General features: G+C 36.9%; 1 long non-coding RNA gene across 1 annotated transcript; it reads left to right on the top strand.

Annotated features, from left to right (window-relative positions):
- Window positions 1–12,919: 12,919 nt before the first annotated feature.
- LOC126811424 (uncharacterized) lies at window positions 12,920–14,192 on the top strand. Its single transcript, XR_007675592.2, has 2 exons — window positions 12,920–13,140; window positions 13,517–14,192. It is a non-coding gene; the product is annotated as an uncharacterized LOC126811424 (long non-coding RNA).
- The last annotated feature ends 8,323 nt before the right edge of the window (window positions 14,193–22,515 follow it).

The raw sequence follows: 22,515 nt of genomic DNA, 5'->3' as shown, positions 1-22,515 counted from the left end.
AAAGGAGTTAATCGTTATTCTATGCCATCTAGAAATGGATACAAATGGGTAACAACGCATATCATAATGTAATATGAATTTAAATGAACTGTTTTATATTCAGTCGTTTCACTTTTTACTAATCAGTTATGTTCGGCGCAATACGCGAAAAGTGCAAGGTGAAAGGCAGTCTTTGACGTCTGGTTATTCCAGTCTACTCCGGTAGTCTTCCCGTATTGTGGGTTACGTTTAGCCTCGTTCATCCAGTTATTTCATTACAAATGGCGTCCAAAAGCAAGTTTAAAATTGTCACTATGTCTTAAATATTGGATACCAGAAGCCCATCTTCTCATGGTAAGATAACAACATCAATTTAGATTTAAATTGACCAATAAGTTTTGTTTGCCATGTCGAAGACCATGGATGATACTGAGTTAAAGACTTAGCTACTTTAAGGCAAGATGGGTGACAGTTCGGACTGGACTATACTTAGGTACCCATCATTATTCTACAACTTTCTTAGACTAACTCACTGACAGTTCCTGCCATTTTCTATGTCTTGCCAGTGGGTTACTATTGTCACGTTTCGTTAACAATGATATCCTATTACTTTAATGAGCATAAATCTGGTCAGAGGTTGGCTTAATTGGTAGTCTCGGTCACCCAGAACCTCCTAGTCTTCAACGTACAGAGGGTCTGGGACTGCTGTCAATATTTGACGTAAAGTCCATTGCCCATGCGTAACCGGGAGTTTGGTTTTTAATGTGGTCGATTATCCAGTATCTTCTGGTCAAGTAAGAGTTGAGCCCCTTCCCGCAATAAATCCCATAATTCTTGCATTAATATAAACAAACATGAATCGTGACGACGAATTAAAATTGATTTAAAAAAAAAACAGATATAGCCCATGAAGAGAGAAATTTTACAATAAAAAACATTAAGAGTGTTGGATATTGTACTGGCATGCAATCAAATGGATTAATCCTCTAACAAAAACATGAAAATTTTAATTACCCCCTCCCCAGCTTTACGAAGATAAGAGAATGACTAGGTTTTAATTTAACTAAATTTGAAATCCTCTACGTCTCAAACAAAGAATTAATTCAATATAACAGTTGTCTAAATTTTTGAATGCAAAAATTATTATTTACCGCAAGGCAAAGACCCCGAAAGCTCGTATGCCTCTTTAAAACAGAATTACCAGGGGATGTTTTTTTTATGTATCTCGGCAAAGGGCTTTGCACAGTTGGAATATGTGTCAAATATTAATTTTTACAGTACGGCAAAGATGCGCGGCCCTTGAAATTTCTAGTTATCGTTACAAAATAATTCCTAAAAATTGAAGTTTAAATTAATGTTACCTGTACACTGTATATATTTCACTGCACTGATAATTCTGTATCTGTTCCCAGTAATATATATAGTAAATAAGGTGGCATCCATATAATTATTCTATCAAGTTTAAATGAGTTTTGATACCCGTGTCCATTATATAGTAAATAGATCACACTGAACATGTTTCCCCAATATGCAGCTTAATCATTTCACCAACAATAATATAAGGTTAATTCGGGTCATCTGTAATTGTCTACCAACGAGTTCTAAAACAACATGTTATACTCTATTACACACCTCAAGGCTATGTCTTCCATAACAATTGTTGATGTTTTAAAGGAGCTAAATATCTAAATCGGTATTGTCCATAATATAATATTCGAAATTAATAACACGAAATGCAATTTAATATTAGGCCATTTCAACCAATATTGATGCTGTCATCTTGCCGCGAAAATATGGGCTCATAACATCAAATATTTACGACAAAATGAACATTTTAAAATTAGTACACAAGTCGTGTGTACCCCATGGTTTCGGGCGCCATTTGTAATAAGGAAAGACAAACATATCCTACAAGACAATGCTGAAGTTATTATTAATGTCTGATTAATAAACGACAAAATAATAAAATAAAAAAAACCGTGTAGAATGGACTTTGTAGACGCAAAAGGTGGCCGTTTAATTTGGACTGTTCGCTTATTTCACCGAACCATAATTGATTAGAAATTACTATAAAAAGATTAGATCCCATCGCCCTTTAATGTGGCTATTTGCCGTATCAACACTGTATGAAGTCAGTAGCGGTTGCTACTGAGGTAATATTAACCTTCAATATCCACATGCTTTGAAGTGTACGTGCGGATTGTAACCAACGGTTGATACTTGGCGATAATCTTGTTAGTTAGTGTCGGTGCTCTGGTTAATATATTGGAGTGGTTAAGCAAATGAGTGACAACGAGAAAGGGGCTAAGTAGGTATTTTGCAAGATTCCTAGCATCAACAATTGACGTAAAACTGTGCCCATTAGAAACACTTTAACAAAAATGGCAATTGCCCCGCCCTAATAGCTGGCACATCTATTACTTTCTATACAAGAAAGAGCGGGGAACATCATACCCACAGCCTCCTCGGCTTAGAGGCTAGGATGAAGACATTATTTAGTATTCTCAGGAAATTTGCTTACCTGTTTCTGAAATACCTTACCTACTGGTATGATATACTAACACTGAGATTACCAAAATTATCATTCATTAGTAGGGTGACCCACCATAAATAAATATCTCGACAATTACACCACAATATCTTTATATACACCAAGCCTTAAATCAGTTTCAAACTTTTAAAGTCACTAAATAAACGGTCATGCTGTACTTAATAATCTATGACCATTTAATCATCCATAAATAATACACTGAAAGATGGTTCCGAGTGTCGCCCATAACATCCGAGCACGTGTGAGTAAAAATAGGTTTACGTGCTCTTGTTTTGAAAGTATTCTCGCTTAACCAGCCTACTGATCATTCTACGTTTGATTAATAGGCCGGGATAATCAAGACTACTTTTTTTACGAAACATGACAGAAAGCTAGAACAATAAATTGAATTTAGAAACACGCACGTTGGGAAACTCAACAATTGTTTTAAGAACCCTGTAAAAGTAAAATGAAACAACTGCTAGTATTATGTTCTTGCCCAACGCAAGTATTTCAGAGATATTATTTGTACTAAACCAAAAGATGCAGCTCCTAATGGTACAGGTTCGTTTATTTTTTAAGCTGCTGTAATAACCAATAAGCTAAATATTACTGCTATTCAGAATCGTCAACAATAGATTTTTTACGGCTGTAATAGTTGATAGAAGTGTAGAGAATTGCACGTGCGATGGCTATTTAAAGTATCATAGACTCTACCGCTGATTGCGTAGTGTATGCGAGAAATCACTTCAAGATAAGACACCGAAGCGTGTACATTCGCCGTGCCGAGACCAACCGTTTGTACGGTGCACGGGCCACCCTATCAGACCGGGGTGGCGTCCTTACTGCGCTGCTCTGACCGTACGGCGACCAGAAAATGTACAAGGTCGCCGGCAAACGTGAACACAACATAAGAAAATGTCCCAAAATATTACAAACTTGAAAAAAGTCGCATTCTTATATAGTCGCATTCTTATATAGCTTTCCAGTTCAGATCGCAGAACCTTGGCGTTTGTTTTGAACATGCTCAAAACAGACGCCGTGACTCGACGATCATTTGCGACCATGGAGACCACCGCACGATAACTGGCTTTTCTACCACGCTTATGACGATCTTGACGCGCTCGAAAACCAAATTCCAACGCCGTAGCAGCGCAGTAAGGACGCCACCCCGGTCTGACGGGGGTATTATTAGGTGAAACTTAGGTCGGGTGTTCGATCCCTGCATTGGCCGAGAAAGTTCATCCCGATTTTCCGGCGTGGTTCCCCCTTGTCAGTGTTGCAGGACGGAGGGCCTGACAAGGACAACTGTCTAGTCGTTAGGTTTTTGACAAAAAAAACCCTGGTCCCGTGTACACATTGGCGTGCACGTAAAAGATCCCTTGACAATTGGAATTTGATATAAGAGTAGGTCGTAGTGTAGCTGTCCGGGTAAATTTCCCTCATAGCACACTGTATGGCGTATGTCCGTCTTCATTAGCCCAGATCGGAGCAGAGCAGAGGTGACGTTAAACCCTATTTCATTTCATTTTACGTTTGTCGTTCTCAAGATGCAGGGAGACAAATAAAAAAATATAATTACCAAAGGCTGATACCGATGAATTCAAATGAAATCATCCCTCTTCACAACCTTCTTTCTGATTATCCATTTGATTTTCTCGACTAAACTAGAATTTACTTACTGTTCTTTCTAATGAAGGCATCACCTCGATCAGTCACAATAACCTAACCTTTCTCCAAACACGAAGAAATGGCTTACAAAGAGTTAACAATATTATAATTGTTCACACATGAAATGAATGATCCGTGGTCTTGGCATATTTGTTAGTTTTGATACAGTCTCCTTATGTCAAGTCTAAAATTACCTAATTTCCGTGTAGTATGTTTAGTCCACGAAGCTGGTGCCTTATATGAATCGTGTCCCATGCAACTTTTTTTAACACTCTTGCTTTGTAGAACTCAGACATTTAATTAAAATATCTCGTGAGCTTTCCCGATCTCTTAAACTGTTAATAAATTAAAACAACACGCCACTAAATTCCCTTTTTTCATTAATGAATTTTTTTTTTTACAGATAATTCAAGTCTTTGTAGAACACAGTGTATGTCAATTAACCAGTTCCTGTTTTCATCCATCTGTTATATGAGACCATCATTATTAATACCTGTATTAACAGAGGTATCGTCACTTATTAATTTTCATCCATAGTCATCCTTACCTAGATTCCAGTCTTTAGGAAGATATTTTATCTATCTTATGCAGTGCAGCTCACAAAAAGGTAGGTTTGTCCTCATGATCATGAATAAGTTGGACAAACGCTAGTTCTTTACTACATGTCTTTCGTGTATGATAACCATTTGTTGGTAAAGAAAAGCCGGTAAAAACATTGACTATGTGATACACAAATACCTTAGCCAGATTGGAAATATTATATTTGGATTTCTGTCTAGTACCACAGTTTTTCGAAGTTCCTTAAGGAACTGTCTCTGATCGGACGCTATCCGCCCTTTTGGAAAATACGGTAAAATACCGCTCTTCCCCTGTTCAATGGCTATTTTGGAACCTTACCGTCTATTTTTCACCGCGATTATTTATTTTTCACCAAAAGGCATAATTTCTCACCATATCTGACACAAATTTATAATAGTTCAATGCTTTTTTCAAGTAGAATTTAGCGATTAAATAAAGATGCCGCCTACGCATGTTCGAGCCTCGTAATTGCTGATCAGTTGTGTATGTTTTTAATCGCAAAATATTACTTGAAAATATGAGTTGAATTATTATAAATGTGTGTCAGCTGTGGTATCAGTTGTTTAGAAACAAATTAGAATAAAATAGTTGACAACGACCTTAAAAATAAAATGAAACCTCTTATTGAAACATGCTGTGTATGCAATAACATAATGGCAAGGAGATTTAAGGACCTTTTCGGTTTTTCTATTGTTACAGTTCATGTTAAATGTAGGAATAGCCAAGCTTGCCTGGACAGTACCATTCCTGACTACTCTTTTCTAAGGTCAAAAGATCTGCACATGATCTACCAATTGATAACTGGTTTAATATATTGTAACACAAACGGGGAAAGAAAAAGTAATATGTTATTTTAGTAAAGCATTGAGCCGATCTGAACATAAACATTTTGTGACGTTGAAGGAATTGCTGGCAGTGGCTGCCTCCATCTAACATTTTCATCACTATCTTTACGGGGTCGTTATTTCAGAGTTGGGACGGATCATGGTATACCGAAGGTAAATTGCTCGTTGGTTCGAATTTCTTTCCTCATACAAGTATAAAACAGAACTCCGAGCGGGAATAATTCACCAAAATGCTAATGTACTTTCCCGACGACCACGCATTCCAGAATGCCGACACTGCAGTACCGCGAAAACATCTAAATGATCATGATTCCAAGGATGGCAGACAGTAGATGGAAGTGGATTGTCCTTACCACATTGATGCATCCAACTGTGACACCGATTGAAATTTCCGAAATCTGAACACAAACCCACTTAATGTCCCCGAACCTGAAATTAAGAGAGGGACACCGCGCCAGGAAATGAACTCTGACTATTAAAAATCTCCAACAAAATGACAAATGAAGTGAAATGGGGTTTAACGAACTGGGCTAATGAAGACGGGCATGCGCCATACAGTGTGCTATGAGGGAAATTTTGCCCGGACAGCGGCATACGGCCTACTCTTATATCGAATTCCGGGGGTTGGATGGCCGAATAGTTAACACGTGCGTGCTGTATCATACGACCAGTCATTGAGTCAACTGGCGTGGTTTCGAATCCTCGGTTGTACGTGACAAGGAGTAGGGTCGCCTGTACACCTTCATGGGTTTTTTCCGGGTCCCCCCACTGCTAAAGACCCCTACGCGCAAGCGAAGTATTGAAATAAAATTGAACCATGTTTTAGTTCCAAAATAACCTAGTTTATGTCGAGTGGACGTTAAATCCCAACACTCTTGTGAAAGTTTAATAGACGATATGCAATTTCGAAACCAACATACCAACAGGTAGCGTGCGTAGAAGCGACTTCATAAATCGTCAAAATTTAAAGCTTTTATTTTGCCATCTTCAATTGCTCTTAAATTATCTAATTATTTTATTTGTCTAGCTCCCTTTTCCTCTGTACGCGATTTTCATACTCTGCTTTCTTCACTTCATGTTCAATTGCCGGGACTTTATTAAAGGAATCGCATGCTTTCAAGATACTTTTTCTTACTATCCTTCCGACAATAATGAGATTCTGCGAGAAATGTGTTCTAATGAAATTTCTATCATTATCTTTAATTTTAATTGATTTATTCTTTTGATGTCCACGATTACCTCAGATCGTATGATATTAGTTCTGTTAATGGTATATAAAATAGTTTTCTCTTCTGTGGCAAGGTTTAGTGTTCCCATAAAAAAAAAGATTTACAAACTTTAACTTTGCCTTGTCCTGTTGTAAATTTTTGGTAGTAGTTCTTTTCTTTGGTATTGCATCTATACAAGAGCGAATATAACCCCGTTGTGTACCATAATTCCCAGTCCAGTACGCATTAAATAGTATCCGTTGACCATTTTCACTCGAGATCAGGTAACGTTGTTTTGATAACTGAACTTGCATTTACATTCTCGCAACCACTTTTCGAGATGTGGAAGTATATTCCAACCCAAAGTTACCTCTCCTCTTTCGAATAATTTTCCTCCACACTTCAGGATTTCTGGATCTTTGTCTTGAAATCCTAGGCTGTTTCAGAACAGAAGGTTCAGATGTAGATTCTTCAGCACCAGGAGACTCTATATCCGATATTGGTACTTCAATTAGTAGATTCAGTTTCTAGTTCTATTTTATGGCTTACTTCTGGCTCCTGAAATATGCCCATGAATAATTGCAATAAAACACAAGTATTCTCCTCTGACCTGTTAACTACTATGACGCCAGACTCGGTAGTATTTTTCTGGAATTAGTTGCACTTTATTGCTTTCTTGTCTTAAATACTTAGATAATGGTTCGTCATTATTGTCACTGGTATTAGCTGACACATGATCGACACAGCAGTTCTTTGCCTTTTATAAGCACACATTTTCATTTGGATTTATATTGTCATCGTCCATATCCGTCCGTTCACATTTGTTTGTGGGCACACTTGCGAGTTTTAGTCAAGTTCTTGATGGTCAGATGAAGAAACTAAGTAACATGGGCCAGGTAAAGTTCGTCGTCCGAATCGTTGAATAACATTATACAAAAAAAGTGGATCAAATGTTAAAAGAAAGAATTTGAATCCTTTTTTCATTTCAGAGTCCGTAAACCTGTTGTGGCGTCGTCAGAGGGTGATATCGTACCTAGGGTCGATATCAGATATCCTTTTGATATTTGCGCATATCGGACCGTAACTGCATAGCCTTTGTTTGTACGGAAAATCGCGATTCTAGCTTGTAGGCCCTCTAGAAGACTCAATATTTATCCAATTTTAAAAAATGTTTAAATCTATCACCGTTACACCATAGTGACGGGTGAATTCAAATTTCGTAAAATCGGATCAAAACTGCCTGACGAAATGGCGGCCCCTTGTACGCAAATACTGTAAAAGTATGTCATACCAAGATTGTGGACCCTCTAGAAGCCACAATTGTTATCAGATTGTTATCAGATTTTGATGAAACATAAAAAAATATGTTAATATGTACAAAAGATCTCGGTTCCTGCCGCTATTTCCGACCGTAACTTTCTGGATTATGGCTCCTGATGAAAACTCGTTTTTTTTTAGCTTCTGAACCCTCGAGAAGTCACAATTGTTATCAGATTTTGATGAAACTTAAAACATATGTTTATGTACCAAAGATCTCAGTTCCTTCCGCTATTTGCGCATATCAGACTGTAACTTCCTGGATTATGGCCCCTGATTGTACGGAAAATAATCGTGGTTTTTCGCTACTGGATTTTCTAGAGGTCACAATTTTTTTTATCCGATTTTAAAAACCTTTTAAATATATCGCAATTACATCATACTGAAGGTTGAATTCGAATTTCGGGAAAATTGAAACGAAGTTGTCGGACAAAATGCCCGCTCTTTGTACGCAAATTGTGTATAATTATGTAATACGAAAGTTGTGGACCCTCTAGAGGTCACAATTTTTATACGATTTTGATGAAACTTATGTCCCAAAGATCTCAGTCCCTTTCCATATTTGCGCACTTCAGACCATAACTTTCTGGAGTATGGCCTCTGATTGTACGAAAGCTCACTTTTGTATATAGCTTGTTCTATATCCATCACTTGCAAAATGTGGGCGTATCTTGCCTGGCAACCGCTTAATTAGTCATTTGTATAAGTTAATCCTTGTCGCGACTGGACCCGTCAGAATCCATGACGAATATTCTTCAAAAGCTGAAACACGGAAAACGACATGCTTAAAGGCTACTAAGTTCCAAAAGGGTCATTCCATAAAAGTGGACCAAATTCTGAGAAAGTTGTAAAGCGACCCCTTCAGAAAATTATGAAAAAAATATATGTAATAGTACATACAGTCTTATGAAAAACTGCAAAGTTACATTATTGTAGCATTAATATTGACATAAATTAATGCATTTGGAAATTGAGCAAATTAACAGTTTTTAAAATAAAATTTGTAAAGGGTATATTACAGATACGCATACACTTAATTGACCCACAGGTATTATACATAGGCCCCCTTAGAATCACATTTCCCATACACAGGCATAGGAAAAACTGTAGTCTATTTTCCGTTTGCCAAAATACAACAGATTCCTCCGAAAATATGCTTCCCTCGATTTTTTGTTTAAATGTGCGCAAGATTGTTGAATCTAGATTTATTTTTTTCAGTAGGCTATATACCTCGGTCATTGTTTGTGGTTATAGCTTTTATTTACTTTTACAAAAAATATACACGGTAAAAAGGACATGTGTAGACTTGAAGGGTTTAGATAATTATATAAAATCCAGACCATTAAAAATCAAATCGAACTCTTAAAGTATGAAAATACACACGAATAAACTAGAGAGCAAGCGATATCCAATGGACTTTCAAGTGCAACTACTTCCTGTCCTGCGTACGCGAAAGTACTCAATAATTGGATGTCAAGTTGAACAGAAAATCATTTAATTTAAATATTTCAGCGAGTACAGATAACGACACACATATACAAAGAATATAAAGAACCAATTTGTTAACAGATTCATATCTCGCCGACATACATTAAAGAGTTGGGTTGGCTTAGAAGTCTATATTTTTACTAAAAGTAAGCTCTTTGTTACAGAACAATTCTTCCCAGATTCGTATCTCGTCAGCACCTGTCAACTATTTCTTTCGCGCACGGTCAAATCTTTACCGCGCGAACGTTGTTAGGGCCTATCGGTGAGTATACTCGATTCATAATATAAGGTCAGATAACTAAAAAGAAATTACACACACGCACATAATCACTTTTTACCGGGGGGAGGGGTAGTAACACATAAAAATACGTTATGAATTTGAACGGATAAAAAGTAACCACCACGGTGGAAGTAAGCATGTTAATGACATCATCTGGTCTGACCATGCGCATCTCGCTTGTTTTCTAAGACTACTTCATGCATCATATAGTGGCGATACAATTAATCCCATCGGTAAAGGGGGGGTGGGGGTGGATGGCCGAATGGTTAGCACGCGCGCGCTGTATCATACAGTCTGTCATTGAGTCAACTGGCGGGGTTTCGATTCCCCGGTTGTTCGTGACAAGGAGTAGGGTCGCCTGTCCAACCTCGTGAGTTTTCATCCGGGTCCTCCGGTTTCCTCCCACTGCTAAAGACCCCTACGCGCAATCGAATTATTGAAATAAAAATGAAACCATATGTTAGTCCCGAAATGACCTAGTTTGTGTCGAGTGGACGTTAAATCCCATTTCTCTCTCTCTCTCCATCGGTAAAGCTTAGAATATTTGCGCCATTATTGGCCCTTACCTCTCTTTGGAATAGCATACAATTGCAGTCTGTTCCTCGTCATATTCACTTTATGAACTAGGAAAAATTACAACTTAAATATACATTATGCAAGAGCTATATCTGCCTACTGCAGGTCTTTCGTTAGGCCTGAAATGTTATGTAAACTATTAATTACACATTTATTAACATGGCATCGAATACTCGAGATTTTAACTAGATTAGAACGGTTCGCCATTTAAAAATTTAATTTAAAAATGGGAAAGCGAGGCTTAGTCGCGAATATACCAATGCCGTGGTTACAACAATGCACACATCTTGTGCACACAGTGATAACTTGGCCCAGAATGAAGTAATTTGAAAAATAATTTGAGCTATTATAGCAAGAATTATATTTTCCTTATCTAAGTCTTAGATAATGTATCTTTCAGCCCTGAAAAACTGTTGATTCATTCTTTAATAACCACTATATTATGGAAGATCAAATTTGAACAGTTTGAAGGTTTTATATACGAAGCAATATTTTAAACTAATGATTGTTGTTTCTGCATTCTTATATCAACATTTATAAACATGCGTACATAAAACGACAAATTAAAGATAAAGAGTGCCTGTAATGTCCAAAAGAATGAGAAGCTAACAGGGTTACGCCGTTGCGGTGATGTAAAAATGCAGAAAAGCAAAATAGTATATAGACAGGAACGTATCCAGAGAACCTTTGCTGCACCGAGCCTCCAGATGTATACCTTTATATTATGTTATGTCATTGGTGGTGCGTCACAGACCTGGAACTATTGAAAATCCAATTCGTGAGGCAACATATAATAATACATAGTTCTGTGTTTTCTAGGAATATTAGCGAGAGTGAGAGGAATCTTCAACCGGAATAACACAACTGTGAAGCATGAGGTAGAAGAAGCAGGGCCCGGGGCAAGCAACTCGGTGAGGGGATTTGGGGTCTCTCCACTCGGGCTCGAAAATTTTGACGTATATCTGGGGTAATTGGAGCTCACTGAGTACGATTTAGTTTTACTGATGTAATAATAATCAGATGAACTAGATTTTGACAGGACATTTTAAGCAAGACAAACTTAAAAACAAAAACCGTGACCATCAGACGCCAAAATATCAAAAAGAAAATTTTTTCATAACATAAACTTCGTTAATTTTGTTCCATACCCCAAATGATGTTGAACTGAATTCAAACGGATGGGGGTACGGATAATCTGACGGTGACGAGAGCCTCAAGTGAAGCGAGGATGGACCGGGTTACACGGCGCGAAGGCCCGGGCATGTGGCGTACAGTTTTTAATACATCTATTTTTCCAAAAAAGGTTGACTGACAGAATCTGATTCTAATCCTACCCACGCGAATAGGTATCCACATTCAGAAAAATCACAGGTTTTCATCTACTTTACGATCAAGTAATAATGTATTTTTTATATATATATATATATATATTTATACAATTTTTTTAAACACATTACTCGGCATACACATGAGCCCGCTAGACTCTGGGCACCTGGACAAGTGTCCCAGCTGTAGAAGAATGCAACCCGTGGATCCTTAATTTGTGGTTATACGTCATTATTTATTTTGATTTTACGTCTCTAAGTTAAGATTTAACGTTATGCTCCGATATTGCCTTATAGCATCTAGAAATAAAGACCCGTTTTAATAACTTAATACTTTCCATATTAAATGGTCAAAAATGCGGAAGGAAAATAATGGAGTTTTACACTATGTGCGAAGTCCTAATACAATTGATGAGAATTTCCCTTCGAAAGAAAAATGAAAAGTAGTAAATGGTCAAAAATGCGGAAGGAAAATATTGGAGTTTTACACTATGTGCGAAGTCCTAATACAATTGATGAGAATTTCCCTTCGAAAGAAAAATGAAGTCTATTTCTGTTGACTATGTAAACCTTGTTCGATCTATTATGCACAAGCTTTTGTTAACCGTTAATTTGCGTTTGTCAATAGTTTATTCAACCAGGATGTTCTATATAGGCAATTTCCCGTGTCATATTTACGTTAGTCGTTTTACTAAATATAAAGATATGTGGGTAGTGTAAATGATCCTTTATCGTCTCTTTTTCTAAATATATAGATTTGTGGGTGGTAGAATTAATGATCCTTTATTAAGATCTGTTTTTAATAGTACCTACAACCAGGATGTTGCGTATAGATAATTACCCATGTATTAGTGGCGTTAATCTGTTATTAATTGTGGGTCGAAAAAAAATCTATTGTTGAGACTTTAGCCACTATATATTACTTCTGTTTTTCAAGTCCTCCTACAACCAGTATATTGTATATAGGTAATTTCCCGTGTTATATTTCCGATATCATTTGGATTGTAGTCAGTTTATATTGTTAAGATTTCTTTTTCAATAGTTCAAACAGTTAGTATACTGTATATAAATAATTTGCCATGTAAGAGTGACATAGTCTGTTACTAAATATACATATTTGTGGGCAGTATAAATTACCCTCCGTTGGTATCACCAGAACTAAAAGGTTACAGTTAAGTTAATATAGGTACAACATGTATACATATCGGTATTAGATGGTTACCTGTAGAAGTTTTATCATATAAGTAAAGCATGTCTACATTACTGTTATTCTTGTTATTTGTGTCATTAGTTTTAATGAACACTGTGATACTTGGTCAAGACTCGGCAGTGGAAAAGATAGGTGAGTTAATTTTTAGTCCCAATGATCCTGGTGCAATTATAGGACAATTTTTGTCGTTCGGATAGGAAGATCCCATGTACACATTGGCATGTACGTAAAATGCCCCTTGGCAGTTGGAATTCGATATAAGAGCTGGTTGCAGTGCCGTTGTCCGGGCAAAATTTATCTCATACCATGATGATATGTCATATGTCCGTCTTCATTAGCCCAGTCGGAGCAAAACAGCAGGACGTTAAACCCCATTTCATTTTTGTATTTATAGGTGAGCAACTGGTTTCGGCCAAATCCATTCGTCTAGAACTTATTACCCTTGTCAGATTTTGAAATTTACCCAAGACTTTTTGTCCAGTTAAATCTTGTATTTTCACCATTTCAGCCAGGATGCCAAGAATCAGACAGAAAAGGAGAGGGTGGTCAACAGGCACATCCTTTATTGGAAAAGCTTGGTGCAAATTTTACATTTACACAGCGAAGAAGTATCCCACATATTGTTTCACACATATATGGGGGGGATGGAGATGAATTTTCTCCGTTTGTGTTTCTTTTTCAAGACTCACCACACCATTGCCACAGCGTAGATATTTAACATTTTGCCAAATAATAGCCTGTGTATCTTGAAGAAAGATGTTCATTGGAAATTGATGATGTAGAAGAGACGACCCTTTAACTTTGCAAGTGAACATTTGTTTATTGTGTATCGTATTAGTAAAACGAGGAGAAATAGATATGAAAGACATGTGTCTAAAGGGTGTATAACTCTATTCTTTTGAACCTTAAAATAGGTATAAAATCGCATATTGATGTAATATGAATGTATATAAAATATATGTATAAAGTTCTGTATGTTAATAATTTTCAACTGTGTACATGTATTTACATATATACATCATAATAAACAGCTTAAAACGTAAAGAGACAATGAAATGGAGTTTGACGCTCTACTGTTGTGCTCCGACTGTGCTAATGAAGATGGTCATACGCTATGAGAGGAATTTTGCCCGGACATCGGCGCTAATTCCTATTATCAGTTTAAATAAATTTATATTCAGTTTTGTGTAATCACTATTATGGTTTGAGGAAAAAAATATTAAATAATCAACTGGAATCTACCCCCCCCCCCTCACGCCCGGGATTTAATTTCATTGTGAACACTACCAGACGTTGTTCGTGTGTATAGTGAAGGGGGCGTGGGCACAACCCCACCCAACAAATTGATCATTTGGAGGCTTGACAATATGAGGGGCTCGCTCCAGCAAGATGCGTTTGATATTTTGACTTTTATTTAGAATTATACATGGAGCTGGCTCAAGATTCTATGGGAATGGGGAGTTGGGTTTATATAGGCTACAAATTTGTTGGCCAAACCTTCCGGATATACGCCGCAAATTATTCAGCTGCTTTTCGTAATTGACAGGAAAGTTTTCTGTATTTGGGTGCAAGGACATGATGAAACGGAAGCTGGCCATGTCAGTCCATAATTCCACTCGCTTATCTTCTACAGTTAAAAATAATATAAGAGTTATGTCCCTTCTATATGACTACTGAACGAGCATGAACGCCCAAGTCTATCCTGAACACTATAACGCAACCTAGACCGGAGGCTCAGCGCGCGGGGGGGGGGGGGGGTGTCCATCAAATAGATACAAAACCAGAGTAAACTTTTCTAGAGTAAAATTTTGCGTAGAATACGATGCCGAGTCGTTATCAGTCCGCCGTTGGGGCGTTTTCGAGATATTCGGGGTCAAGGGTCAAATGAGTTCATTTGCACTGAAAGTGAATGCGCAGCCATTCTTGTATTATGAAAAGAAGCTGAAAGTGATCGAAAGTAATCACACTTTCAATAAAAATGTAAGCTTGCTAAATTTACCTCTCTTAGTGACCTTAGAGGTCAAAAGGTGAAATTTACCTTTTAAAGCAATAAAATGTCAACGTAAAATATAAAAAAGTAAAGTAAAACCTGTTCTAATTAATAATAGGAACATTTAAAATTTATCTTTAGGTGGTCTTAGCACCGAACTTTTACTTTGGAACGTCGAAAATGATCTTGCATAACAGAACCAACACACTTTGAAACCTGTTTTAAAAATACGTAAAAACTGTCAAATCGAAATCTCTCCGATTTATTTTCACAACGATTGTTATTCATAATGATACTAGTTATCTGAAAAACAACTGAATAGTTTCAGTGTTGGACTCCAGCCTGCAGGCCGCGTGGATTTCCGAGAATCCCAGTCTAGGAAAACCGACGTTAATCTGTGACGGGAAAACACGTATCTGACGACGAGATTAAAAGTTTGCAAATTTTCTATGAATTTTTATGAATTTCGCCGGAACATGGGTTCACAGGATATATATGTCGTATTGGTAAATGGTAGCGGGGAAAATTTTGGCAGGTTTTGTGACGCGGCCTGCAGGCTGGAGTCCAGCCATGGAACTATTCAATTGTTTTTTTCAGACAACTAGTATCATTTATAGCATTCGTTGTAAAACTAATTCGGAGAGATTTTGGTTTAACAGTTTTTACGTATTTTTGAAACGGGCTCCGAAGCGTTCTGGTTCTGTTATGCAAGATCATTTTCGACGTTCCAAAGTAAAAGTTCGGTGCTAAGACCATCTATAGATAAATTTTAAATGTTCCTATTATTAATTAGAACAGGTTTCGCTTTAGTTTTTATATTTTACGCTGACATTTATTACTGTAAATCTTCCTAGCGCTAAAACGGAAAATGTGACCTTTTGACCTCTAGGGTCACAGAGAACAAAGGTGAATTTAGCAAGTTTACATTTTTATTGAAAGTGTGATTACTTTCGATCATAATCAGCTTATTTTCATGATACAAGAATGACCGCGCATTCACTTTCAGTGCAAATGAACCCATTTGACCTTTGACCCCGAATATCTCGAAAACGCCCCAACGGCGGACTGATTACCACTCGGCATCGTATTCTACGCAAAATTTTACTCTAGAAAAGTTGGGTCTGGTTTTGTGCCCATTTGATGGACACCCCCCCCCCCCCCCGGGCTGGGCCTCCAGACTAACCACATTTTAAAGCCTCGGTGATTGTTAAATGGAAAAGGAACTTTATATAAAATAGTAAAGAGCGGGTTTCCACTTCAACTTGACATAAAGTTGGTAAAGAACGTGTTTCAGTTAAATGACTGTAACATTAATGAATTAGTAAAGAACGTGTTTAGTTAAATGACTGCAACTTCACATAAAGTTGATAAAGAACGTGTTTCAGTAATGACGGCAATTTTAGAAAAAAATTGGTAAAGAATGTGATTCAGTAAAATGACCGGAACTTTACATAAAATAGTAAAGAACGTGTTTCAGTTAAATGACTGTAACTTTACATAAAGAGAGAGGGTTTAACGTCCACTCAACACAATTATATTTCAATAATTCGTTTACGCGTATGGGTCTTTTAGCAATGGGAGGAAACCGGAGTACTCGGAGAAAACCCTTAAGGTTGGACAGGCCACCCTACTCCTTGCCACGTACAGTTGGCGCAATGACAGACCTTATGATACAGCGCGCATGTGCTAACCATTTGGCCATCCCCCCGTCACATAAAGTAGTAATAATCGGGTCACCGCCAATGACCGAAAAGTTCACTTTGGCAATGGTTAAAACAGCCTGCATGCAATCGGATTAAAAAGCTATCCATCAAATAATTATAGGCAGGACTAGCTTGTTTTATCATCTGCAGGGCCAGCTCATCTAAATATTAAGGCCATCTGCAGATTTCGTCAAGGTCACGAGATGTAAACCTAGCGCTAACCTTAACTCGAGACATCATAAACCTCGACAGCAATCACATGTCCTATCCCTGTCTACATCTCGTGGCCTCGACGAAATCTGCAGGTGGTCTCAATATTTAGATCTGATCTCATCTGCAGTGGTTGCCGACATCTTTATAAATACTGAACGGAATGGAGATTCAACATTCACAATATTGTAGTTTACAAGGAAATTTAAAACCCTAAAATGACGATCAGTGACCTTTAAGGACTTCTTCAGAAATTGAAATAAACCATCATATATATATATAATAATCTAACCATTTATGTAGATTTCTGTAACATATTTCCTTTTTCTTTTCATTATTCTTTTTATAGAACAGGTATATCGCAGTAAAAAAAACAGTACATGGACGCGATGTGGACTTTGAAATATTGGATACAGCAGTTCAGGTAAGAGAAATGCACCTTATTATGAATTCACATTAAAAATTGCACAATCAGAACAAGGAACCTTAAGAGTAAAACTTTCGTGATCAAAAATCCATGACAATGTATATAAGCAAAACACAACACTTGCAATCTTTGGGCGTAATGCAATTAACACATTTTGTACGGCGAGAATTAGAATCTATGCCTATATTAAACATACATTATGCAAGAGCTACATCTGCCAATTTCAGGTCATTCTTTAGACCTTAAATGTTATCTAAATTATTAATTAGACATTAATTAACTTATCCAGACCATAATTAACTCTCGATGTCATCGTTAGCCTGTGATATTAACTGGATTAGGATCCGATTTACTGCTCAACTTTCATTCATGATTTAATCATGAAATGGATAATCGAGACTATGTTTTTTTTATCGTACCGACTTTGGTCATGATAATCGAGGCTAGGCCGAAAATTCATTCGCTAAATTCTCGGTTCATAGTGGATCAAATAGACTGAAATTTTCAGCAAATTCCCTACACATTATCTAGTTTTTAACTATTATAGCGAGAACTGCTAGCACTTTATCTAATCTCCCATAATGTATCTTAGTATTTGATGTCTTATTTTCTGCCCGTCTCCATTAGACCAGTTCGGAGCAGAACAGTAGAATGTTAAACGCCATTTCATTTCATTTCATTTAAGTGACCTTTTTATGTGAACACCAACGGGAACTAGATATGCACTCGGGGGCCACGTGAGTAAAACGCTGGTTCACTTACCTGGAGGTCGCGGGTTCATTCCCGATGTTGACCGAGAAAGTTCATCGGGATTTTCCGGAGGTGTTTCCCCTTCCTTGTCAGTGATGCAGAACAGAGTGCCTGACAAGGGAAGTTGTCTAGTCGTTCGGATGGGACGAAAAACTGAAGACACCATACATCGTCTCCGTTAGCCCAGTCGGAACAGAACAGTAGGACGTTAAAGCCCATATCATTTCTCTACTGCAGTCTGGGATCCCGAAAACCTTTCTCCTTGTTCGAGAGCAAGCAAATTATTCGCTGAGTCGTATGTATGAATTCCACAATTAAGCAATGGATCGGATGACAGTTTATTATATTGGAATGCACGTAAAGTATCCCCTGGTAGTTGGAATTCGATATAAGAGTAGGCGATAGTGTCGCTGACCGGGCACAATTTCCCTCCTAGCACACTGTATGCCCGTCTTCATTAGCCCAGTATAGGAGCAGAACAGTAGGACGTTAAACCCCATTTCATTTCACTTATAAATGTTATCTAAATTATTAATTAGACATTAATTAACTTATCCAGACCATAATCAACTCTCGATGGCATCGCTAGTCTGCTATCTTTAGTGGATTATGATCCAATTTACTGCATAACTTTCCTTCACGATTAAATGGATAATCGAAACTATGATTTTTGTCGTACCGACTTTACTAATGATAATCGAGCCTAGGTGGAAATTTCAATCGCTTAATTCTCAGTTCAGAGTGGATCAATTTGACTGAAATTTTCAGCAAATTGCCTTTACATTATCTAGTTTTTAACTATTATAGTGAGAACTTCCAACTCCTTATCTAATCTTATATAATGTATCTTTAACCATTAATTGTTGTATAACAGTTCGGCAGCAGGTACAGACTTGACCTTCATAAAACATGACCTAAAACATTCATGTGGTTATGCTGGTTAAATTGATACCACATATGCAGGGGTGGATCGCAGTGACGAAGCGTGAATGGCTAACACACATCTTTGATTTTGTTCATATTATGATGTTGAACACGGTTTACAACTTCGTCATTATTACTTATATATTAAAACATAGATATGACGTCACCCTTTGATGTTTTTAACCAGTATATAGGAGAATATATGCTTTTCTTAAACAAGCGTCTATTATTTATAAAACTGTTCATTATTAACAAGCGTCTATTCAATAATAGACACTTATCTGAAAAATGAACATGTTTTTTGGGATAATTTATTCTCTGAGCAAATTAAATTACAGAACATGAAATTACTTTAAAACCTCATAGTTACCGAAATGTCACATGACCGAATGTTGATTTCACGTGTTTGTCTACATCAAGAATTGCACTTAATTCCGTCCGTTATATGCCACTTGTCCGTTTAATAGTACGTTCGGCACTAGATCGATGATACGTTTTTATACGCCCACATTTTCACACCTCCTTTGTGGACACTCTACAGGTTATAACTTGAAATATAGGTATATATCCCAAATATCTTGGTTCCTTTCGTTATTGACTGGTATAGGACCGTAACTTCATGGATTATGGCCCCCAACTGTACAAACTGAACATGTGTGTTTATAACCCAAATATCTCAATTCCTTGCGATATTGGCACATATCGGACCATAACTTCCTGAATTATGGCCCCTGATTGAACCCCCCAAAAAAGTGTTTTGAGCCTGTGGAACCTATACAGGTCACAATTTTTATCCGATTTTAAAAAACGTTCAAGTATATCACCGTTACACCATAATGACAGTTGAGTTTGAATTTCGTGAATTGGTTTGTGTCTTTGATCCTGTGTCTTGTCACTTATATCAGAGTATATATTAAATTTTAATTCAAAATTTGAACGGCTAGTACCCTCCATATTAACCACAGTACTAAGATTATTATCAATATCTAAATCATTCTCGTGAGCGGCCTTTCCATCACAACTTTGACGGCTATCATTCTCCCATATCAAGAACATCACAATTTTTACGACTATTATCTTCCATATCGAGTATACTACCAATTTAATCAGTATCCAAATGCTTATCAAATATATTCTCATTGTTAATATTTGTTTTCAACTATGTTAAAACATGTCGTCTCCATGTCGAATATTTTGGACTGTCTGTGTATGCTTGCATTGTATGACTTGGAGTGTTTTGTCAAGTCCATTCATGAGCATGTGCATGTTGTTTTAAGAATATATCCATTATTTTATGGCTTGTTGTTTTAGAAAACTATCCATTATTTGTATATCTATGGTGCTATGTTTTAAGTTTGATAATAGCCTCAGACTGTCCATTATGTAAATACAAAGAAAAACTTCGGGGCTAACGCCCCTCAGTTGTTCTTTCTATTTACATAATGGACAGTCTTCGGCCATTATCCATCACATACTCACCGACAGTATGTTACATCCGTGATAGTATGATGGTGGACGGGGGGGGGGGGGTTAAAAGTGCACTTGAAATCACACGGTCTGTCATTCACTCAGTCAAGTGACTTGGTTTGGATTGCCCGCTTGTACGTGACAAGAAGTAGAATTGCCCGCCCAACTTCGGGAATTGTCTCCTGGGCTCAAGTTTCCTAACAATGCTCAAGCGAATCGTTTAAATGCAATTTAACTATTATATTAGTTCCCAAATGATCTCTTTAATTCCAGCTGGACGTTAAAACCTATTTCTCTGTATATCCGTGTTGCTGGTGAGTAGTGTGACGTTAGCTCGATTTTTTGTTTTTCGATATTCAATCCAAAATTTGTTTTGAAGACATTCTGTAGATATACATCCACTAATTCTCCTTTTTTTGAGATTTAAAGCGGAAATTGCAAATTTTAACGTTATATTTTTAAAATTTATTAAAATTAAGCCTGAAAATAGATGTTATCCATAAACAGTCCTACCTTGTTAAAGAATAATCCTATTAATCCTACAATTCACTATTGCCAGCTGAGAAATTGGCAAAAATATCATTTTCCTCTTCATTTTCAAACGTTGAAAAAAGCTACTACATGGTGGAGAATAGAAAACAAGGGAGGTAATTGTGTTATTATTTCCTGTGGAAATGAGTTTAAAGTGTGAGAATGACACCTATGATCGTATAATTGTGAGTTGACAACCTATTGAGCAAAAGACATAGAAATAATTACGTTTTGACTTTCGTAGAAAATTTGCAATTTCCGCTTTAAGTCTGACTATCGATAAACGAGTAGCCCAATTCTCGACAATATCAAAAAACACGGAGAAAGTGCAGTTGTTATGTGAATCCACTAATTAGGCATCTTCATTTATGATAAAGTTAGTCGTTTTAGAAAACAGATTTATTCAAATGTGTTTTGGAGACATTCTGCAGATATACATGATTAAAATCTGCTCTTTTGAGATTCAAGGCTGAATATCGAAAAACGAGTGGCTCGATTTTTCACATTCGCCAATATCAAAAGAAAAAAAAAACCAAAGAGAAAGGGCAGCTTTATGCGAATCCACTGCACAGGCTTTCTTATTTAAATCTTTAGTTCATTTTAGAAAACTGATTTATTCAAATCGAATCTAACTGACGTTCTGAGACATTTGACCCAACATGTGCCCAATAAGGTTATTTTATGTAATTTTCAAATGAAACATAATGAATTGATCAATTCTCAAAAATGGCTGAGGGTGGGATATGGGGCGAGCGTTTGGTTAATATTTGTGATATTTGGTGCTGCTGAAAATTCGAGCCACCTATTTCAACTTTCAGTGGTTCATCCATGCTAGGTGCTTATCACATTCTACCTGGATATAGTGTCATTTATACCGTCGATCAGTTATAGATCCAAAGATGTTAGTTACTAACAACAGGATGTATATAAATCCAAAGCCGTTTGCTACTTACAGCAGGATGTATACAGATCCAAAGCCGTTAGCTACTTAATTAAGCAGGATGTATACAGATCTAAAGGTGTTAGCTACTTACAGCAGGATGTATATAGATTCAAAGATGTTAGCCACTTAAAGCAGGATGTATACAGAGCTAAAGGTGTTAGCTACTTAAAGCAGGGTGTATATAGATCCAAAGATGAAACTACAATCGATAATCGGAGATTGTAACTCTCTGTTGTTTATGCTAGCCAATATATTATGGAGATACCAACATTTCTATCATAAACCCAAGACCTTAGTGATAAGGAAGTGTCCCTTTATACTTCGACGGTATGATATTAGGCTATATATTATGAAATAGCAAAAGCGAGTCGACACATTTGGGATACCATTTCAAAGTACCGCTTGATATATACACACCTTACTTAAAACTAGTGCCACCGCTTAGTAAATTTACTATACTATTCAAAAAAAGTAGGGGATATTTGATTTTGGGGGCATAATACTAAAATATGCAAATGACTACGAAAAAAGTCACTATAGAACCTAACAGAAGAAACATTTC

The sequence above is a fragment of the Patella vulgata genome, chromosome 2 (assembly GCF_932274485.2).
Source record: "Patella vulgata chromosome 2, xgPatVulg1.2, whole genome shotgun sequence".
Lineage (NCBI taxonomy): Eukaryota > Metazoa > Mollusca > Gastropoda > Patellidae > Patella > Patella vulgata.
The sequence above is the reverse complement of the archived record's forward strand: the minus strand, read 5'-3'. Positions and strand labels throughout refer to the sequence as shown.